This window comes from Triticum dicoccoides, chromosome 3B (assembly GCF_002162155.2).
Source record: "Triticum dicoccoides isolate Atlit2015 ecotype Zavitan chromosome 3B, WEW_v2.0, whole genome shotgun sequence".
In the NCBI taxonomy this organism is placed as follows: domain Eukaryota; kingdom Viridiplantae; phylum Streptophyta; class Magnoliopsida; order Poales; family Poaceae; genus Triticum; species Triticum dicoccoides.
In genome coordinates this window covers 831,243,254-831,249,148 of record NC_041385.1, presented here as the reverse complement: position 1 = coordinate 831,249,148, position 5,895 = coordinate 831,243,254, and positions in this window count along the sequence as shown.

Here is a 5,895-nt window from a genome sequence, read left to right as displayed (position 1 = left end):
TAAGGGACAATTATTTTACTGTGGTATATATACTAACAATCCCTTCTGTACCAAAGAAAAAAGAATTGTGTACCCTTAGCTAATTTCTTCATGTATATGCGGTGTTTTTCCAGCACTTTGTTGACTTTTTCCTTGCAGAAAACAGGACCAAGGAGAAAGGAAAAGTAAATTTCTTTTGACATCAAATGGGCTTATATATGTTAAGTTCTCGGTCTTAGAGGCGTCCATGCATGTTGCGACCTATCAAAAAATTCATGTATTCTAACTTCATTGTCATTAGATATATCTCTATAACACAGTGTTAGGTATTGCATAATTTTCTCATTTTGAACAGTGTAATTAGCTACATTTTGAACAGTGTAATAAGCTATACTAAGTGACTAAGAATCTGATGTTAGCCTTCATGTAATCGTTGTTGTACTGGGGTTAGGAACTAGCCCTAAAGTGGAACTATTCTAGATCTTGAGGCCTAGATTGATTGCTTGATTCACATTTTTTTTCCGCTTCACTTTTGTTAGAACTTCTTACTTCACTCAATTTATTAATGTGTAACCTGCACTTTCATATCTGGTATTTTTCTTGCTCTGTAGATCCAGAGGTATAACACGGCATCATGATTACTTTCGAGTTGCATGCATTCTTTGCAATGGAGATACTTCACTATACTGTGATTTCTTTGCAATTGTATGACTGGTTTTGTCATTAATATTTGATTTTCACACTTTCTATTATACCCACAGAGTATGATTTTTCCATGTATTTACGACTTCTCATTTTATCTGCTTGAAAGAGATAAAAGAATCACATTCAAATCTTAGTGAGAAAAGTTCATTCGCAGAAAAACAAACATTTGATAAATGTTATTGTTGTACTCTTGATTGTGTTACACCTATATACCACTATGACACAGCTGGAGCATCATGTATCCATACAAAATTAATCAACATAGCACGTTTATGGTTGGTTCTTTGTATCTCTCGCGGCCATGCATGTATGTGAGGGTCAGAATAGCCCTAACTAGCCCTAACTGCTATTTTGACCCTCATATTTCCCTTTGACACTGTCAGAATAGAAGAAATTCTTCATGCTTTCAGTAATAATGAAGCCCAAGATATTTCTAACATTATTTCTTCTAGAATGCTTTTATTCGACGGAATCACCATGTTCTTTTTAATATTGCTAGCCCGTGCGACCGCACGGGTTGACGACTAGTCTTGATAATTAGTGAGAGGTCATCTTAAAATGCTACTGTCAATCAAAGCTAGATAAGATGCATAAAGGATAAACATCACATGCAATCAATATAAGTGATATGATATGGCCATCATCATCTTGTGCTTGTGATCTTCATCTCCGAAGCACCGTCGTGATCACCATCGTCACCGGCGTGACACCTTGATCTCCATCGTAGCATCATTGTCTTTATGCCATCTATTGCTTCTACGACTATCGCTACCGCTTAGTGATAAAGTAAAGCAATTACAGGGCATTTGCATTTCATACAATAAAGCGACAACCATATGGCTCCTGCCAGTTGCCGATAACTTCGGTTACAAAACATGATCATCTCATACAATAAAATATAGCATCACGTCTTGACCATATCACATCACAACATGCCCTGCAAAAACAAGTTAGACGTCCTCTACTTTGTTGTTACAAATTTTACGTGGCTGCTACGGGCTGAGCAAGAACCGTTCTTACCTACGCATCAAAACCACAAAGAAAGTTTATCAAGTTAGTGCTGTTTTAACTTTCGCAAGGACCGGGCGTAGCCACACTCGGTTCAACTAAAGTTGGAGAAACAGACACCCGCTAGTCACCAGTGTGCAAAGCACGGCGGTAAAACCAGTCTCGCGTAAGCGTACGCATAATGTCGGTTCGGGTCGCTTCATCTAACTATACTGCTGAACCAAAGTATGACATGCTGTTAAGCAGTATGACTTGTATCGCCCACAACTCACTTGTGTTCTACTCGTGCATATAACATCTATGCATAAAACCTGCCTCGTGGGCCCCCTGGCAGCCCTCCAGTGCCCATCTTCTGCTATATGAAGCCTTTTACCCTGGAAAAATCATATGCAAGCTTACAGGACGAGACTGCGCCGCCACGAGGCGGAACCTTGGCGGAACCAATCTAGGGCTCTGGCGGAACTGTTCTGCCGGGGAAACTTCCCTTCGGGAGGGGAAAATCATCACCATCGTCATCACCAACGATCCTCTCATCGGGAGGGGGTCAATCTCCATCAACATCTTCACCAGCACCATCTCCTCTCAAACCGTAGTTCATCTCTTGTATCAAATCTTTGTACCAAAACCTCAGAATGGTACCTGTAGGTTGCTAGTTGTTGGGGAACGTAGTAATTTCAAAAAAAATCTTACGCACACGCAAGATCATGGTGATGCATAGCAACGAGAGGGGAGAGTGTTGTCCACGTACCCTCATAGACCTAAAGCGGAAGCGTTATGACAACGCGGTTGATGTAGTCGTACGTCTTCACGATCCGACCGATCCAAGTACCGAACGTACGGCACCTCCGAGTTCAGCACACGTTCAGCTCGATGACGATCCCCGGACTCCGATCCAGCAAGGTGTCGGGGATGAGTTCCGTCAGCACGACGGCATGGTGAGATGATGATGTTCTACCGACGTAGGGCTTCGCCTAAGCATCGCTACGATATGACCAAGGTGGAATATGGTGGAGGGGGCACCGCACACGGCTAAGGAACGATCACGAAGATTAACTTGTGTGTCCATAGGTGCCCCCCTGCCCCCATATATAAAGGAGCAAAGGGGGGAGGCCGGCCGGCCCTAGGGGCACGCCAAGGAGGGGGGAGTCCTCCTCCTAGTGGGAGTAGGACTCCCCTTTCCTAGTCCAACTAGGAAGGAGGAAGGGGGAAGGAAAGAGAGGGAGAGGGAGAGGGAAAGAGGGGCCGCGCCCCCCTCCCCTAGTCCAATTCGAACTCCTCATGGGAGGGGGCGCGCCACCTCCTGGGCTGCTGCCCTCTCTCTCCCCTCAGCCCCACTAAGGCCCAATACTTCCTCGGGGGGTTCCGGTAACCCCTCCGGCACTCCGGTTTTCTCCGAAATCATCTGGAACACTTCTGATGTCTGAATATAGTCGTCCAATATATCAATCTTTATGTCTCGACCATTTCGAGACTCCTCGTCATGTCCGTGATCACATCCGGGACTCCGAACAACCTTCGGTACATCAAAACTTATAAACTCATAATAAAACTTTCATTGTAACGTTAAGCGTGCGGACCCTACGGGTTCGAGAACTATGTAGACATGACCTAGAACTGTTTCCGGTCAATAACCAATAGCGGAACCTGGATGCTCATATTGGCTCCTACATATTCTACGAAGATCTTTATCGGTCAAACCGCATAACAACATACGTTGTTCCCTTTGTCATCGGTATGTTACTTTCCCGAGATTCAATCGTTCTCAATACCTAGTTCAATCTCGTTATCGGCAAGTCTCTTTACTCGTTATGTAATGCATCATCCCGCAACTAACTCATTAGTCACATTGCTTGCAAGGCTTATAGTGATGTGCATTACCGAGAGGGCCCAAAGATACCTCTCCGACAATCGGAGTGACAAATCCTAATCTCGAAATACGCCAACCCAACATGTACCTTCGGAGACACCTGTAGAGCTCCTTTATAATCACCCAGTTACATTGTGACGTTTGGTAGCACACAAAGTGTTCCTCCGGTAAATGGGAGTTGCATAATCTCATAGTTGTAAGAACATGTATAAGTCATGAAGAAAGCAATAGCAACATACTAAACGATCAAGTGCTAAGCAAACGGAATGGGTCATGTCAATCACATAATTCTACTAATGATGTGATCCCGTTAATCAAATGACAACTCATGCCTATGGTTAGGAAACATAACCATCTTTGATTAATGAGCTAGTCTAGTAGAGGCATACTAGTGACAATATGTTTGTCTATGTATTCACACATGTATCATGTTTCCGGTTAATACAATTCTAGCATGAATAATAAACATTTATCAGGATATAAGGAAATAAATAATAACTTTATTATTGCCTCTAGGGCATATTTCCTTCACTAGTAGTGTTGATTACTCCTTGTTGTTGATGCTAGTTGATTTATTTGGTGGAAGATCATATGTTTAGATCCTTAATGCATATTCATACCCCTCTGATTGTGAACATGAATATTCTTGGTGAGTAGTTACGTTTGTTCGTGATGACATGGGTGAAGTCTTCCTATTAGTAGTCATGTGAATTTGGTATTCGTTCGATATTTTGATGAGATGTATGTTGTCTCTCCTCTAGTGGTGTTATGTGAACGTCGACTACATGACACTTCACCATTATTTGGGCCTAGAGGAAGGCATTGGGAAGTAATAAGTAGATGATGGGTTGCTAGAGTGACAGAATCTTAAACCCTAGTTTATGCGTTGCTTCGTAAGGGGCTGATTTGGATCTACTTGTTTCATGCTATGGTTAGGTTTACCTTAATACTTCTTTTGTAGTTGCGGATGCTTGCAATAAGGGTTAATCATAAGTGGTATGCTTGTCCAAGAAAGGGCAGTACCCAAGCACTGGTCCACCCACATATCAAATTATCAAAGTAACGAACGCGAATCATATGAGCGTGATGAAAACTAGCTTGACGATAATTCCCATGTGTCCTCGGGAGCGCTTTTCTCACTATAAGAACTTGTCCAGGCTTGTCCTTTGCTACAAAAAGGATTGGGCCACCTTGCTGCACCTTATTTACTTTTATTTCTTGTTGCCCATTACAAATTATGCTATCACAAAACTATCTGTTACCTACAATTTCAGTGCTTGCAGAGAATACCTTACTGAAAACCGCTTGTCATTTCCTTCTACTCGTCGTTGGGTTCGACACTCTTACTTATAGAAAGGACTACGGTAGATCCCCTACACTTGTGGGTCATCAAGACTCTTTTCTGGCGCCATTGCCAAGGAGTGAAGCGCCTTTGGTGAGTGAGTCTTGGTAAGGAAACATTTATATAGTGTGCTGAAATTTACTGTCACTTGTTACTATGGAAACTAATCCTTTGAGGGGCTTGTTCGGGGTATCTTCACCCCGACCAGTAGAGCAAAGAGTTGCTCCTCAACCTACTGAACCTACTAAAAATGTTTACTTTGAAATTCCTTCGGGTATGGTTGAGAAACTGCTAGCTAATCCCTTTGCAGGAGATGGAACATTGCATCCCAATTTACACCTTATCTATGTGGATGAAGTTTGTGGATTATTTATGCTTGCAGGTATGCCCGATGATGTTGTTAAGAAGAAGGTTTTCCCTTTATCTTTGAAGGGAGACGCATTGACATGGTATAGGCTGTGTGATGATATGGGATCTTGGGACTATAAACGATTGAAATTGGAATTTCACCAGAAGTTTTATCCTATGCATCTTGTTCATCATGATCGTAATTATATATATAATTTTTGGCCTCGTGAAGGAGAAAGTATCGCTCAATCTTGGGGGAGGCTTAATCCAATGCTATATTCATGCCCCTAATCATGAGCTCTCAAGAGAAATGATTATTCAAAACTTTTATACTCGGCTTTCTCTCAATGACCGCACCATGCTCGATACTTCTTGTACTGGTTCTTATATGATGAAGACTATTGAATTCAAGTGGGATTTATTAGAAAGAATTTAATGCAACTCTGAATATTTGGATTCCCACGATGGTAAGGTATGACACCTAAGTTTGATTGTGTTAAATCTTATGTGGATACCGATGCTTTTCGTGGATTTAGCACTAAATATGGACTTGACTCTGAGATGGTAGCTTCTTTCTGTGAATCATTTGCTACTCATGTTGATCTCCCTGAGGAGAAGTGGTTTAAATATAGTCCTCCCACTGAAG